General features: G+C 40.8%; 1 protein-coding gene across 1 annotated transcript in view; it reads right to left on the bottom strand.

Moving 5' to 3' along the window:
* NELL1 (neural EGFL like 1) overlaps positions 1-1,721 on the bottom strand; it is a 1,238,690-nt gene that overhangs the window by 284,148 nt on the left and 952,821 nt on the right. The gene's annotated exons all lie outside the window — the stretch shown is intronic.

Below are 1,721 nucleotides of genomic sequence, written 5' to 3'. Positions count from 1 at the left end.
TCCATAAAGTAGCTACTCACTTGCTTGTGGTAGATCCCATCATGGAGTTAATTGCCACTCTCATCATGGGGATAACTACCACTAGCTTCCCAGCCACTCAACCAGGCCCAGCCAAGCTGACACACAACCTTAACTACAACAACCAGTAAGCCTGATTTTTTTTTTTTTTTTAATGATTTTGAACTTGTTCCACATTTTCCAACCTATCCAGGATCTCCTATTTTGATCCCTTTTGAGCAGTTGACACAGGGAAACCAATAGATGGTCACTTGCAAACTAATAAGTTGCTACTCACCAAAGTAGGATGTAGAACAATATATGCCAATTGAGCTTCATGTCCCGTGAGACCATGATCCTGAAACTGCAGGCCCGGCAACTCACTCCCTCAAGGTGTTTGGCTGTAGCTAAGAAATTATCACAACTCTGCCCTCTGTTAGCTCTATTTTTTATATATGGACATTCTTAAGTTGTTGTTGTTAGGTGCCGTTGAATCAGCTCTGACTCATAGCGCACCTATGTACAACAGAACAAGATACTGCCCAGTCCTGCACCATCCTCACAATTCTTGCTATACTTGAGCTCACTGTTGCAGCCACAGTGTCAATCCATCTCATTCAACATCTTCCCCTTTTCCACTGACCCTCTACCAAGAATGATATCCTTCTCCAGGGAATGGTCTGACAACATGACTAAAGTAGATAAGATGATGTCTGGCCATTCTTGCTTCCAAGGAACATTCTAGCTGCACATTCTGGTTTGTTCAATCTTCTGGCAGTCCATGGTATTTACAGTATTCTTTACCAACACCACAATTCAAAAGCATCAACTGTTCTTTGGTGTTCTTTATTCATTGTCCAACTTTCACATGCATATGAGGCGATTGAAAATACCAAACTTTGGTTAGGCGCACCTTAATCTTCGAAGTGACATCTTTGCTTCTTAACACTTTAAAGAGGCCTCTTGGACCACTTTGCCAGTGCAATACATTTGATTTCCTGACTGCTGCCTCCATGACTGTTGACTGTAGATCCAAGTAAAATGAAATCTCTGACAACTCAGTATTTTCTCCATTTATCGTGATGTTGCTTCCTGATCTGGTTGCAAGGAAATTTTATTTTCTTTATGTTGAGGTGTAATCCATACTGAAGACTATAGTCTTTGATCTTTATAAGTAAGTGCTTCAAGTCAGCAAGCAAGGTTGTGTCATCTGCTGCAATCACAGGTTGTCCATGAGTCTTCCCATAATTCTGAGATAAACATTTGACCAAGGCAAATCAATGCAGATTTAAAACTTATCAGGCATCTATTAAGTTCCAAACACTAGATAATCTAGAAAAATATAACATTTATTTCCCAGAATCTGGGAGTCTAATATAGTATTTCTCAACTGGGGACATTTTTTCCTCAAAGGACATTTGGCAATGTCAAGAGATATTTGTGTTTGTCACAACTGAGAGGTGCTGGGAATTTCATGAATAGAGGCCAGGTATGATACTAAATGTCCTATGATACACAGGACAGTCCTCAACAACAACGAATTATCTGGCCCAAAATGTCAACAGTATTGAGGTTGAGAAGAAGCAGACAATCCTTTGTACAGTCATTCAGGAAGTACCTATTGAGCACCTTCCAAGACTGCCTTCTGGGAATCATGGCTCCAGCAGTCAACAGAACAGATTGGGGGGATGGGCAACTTAGTCACTCTTGTGGCTCACCGTTCA

Source organism: Orycteropus afer, unplaced genomic scaffold (assembly GCF_000298275.1).
Source record: "Orycteropus afer afer isolate SDZICR_OR568_19922 unplaced genomic scaffold, OryAfe1.0 scaffold00014, whole genome shotgun sequence".
Classification (NCBI taxonomy): Eukaryota; Metazoa; Chordata; class Mammalia; order Tubulidentata; family Orycteropodidae; genus Orycteropus; species Orycteropus afer.
This window is presented reverse-complemented; position numbering and strand designations above follow the sequence as displayed.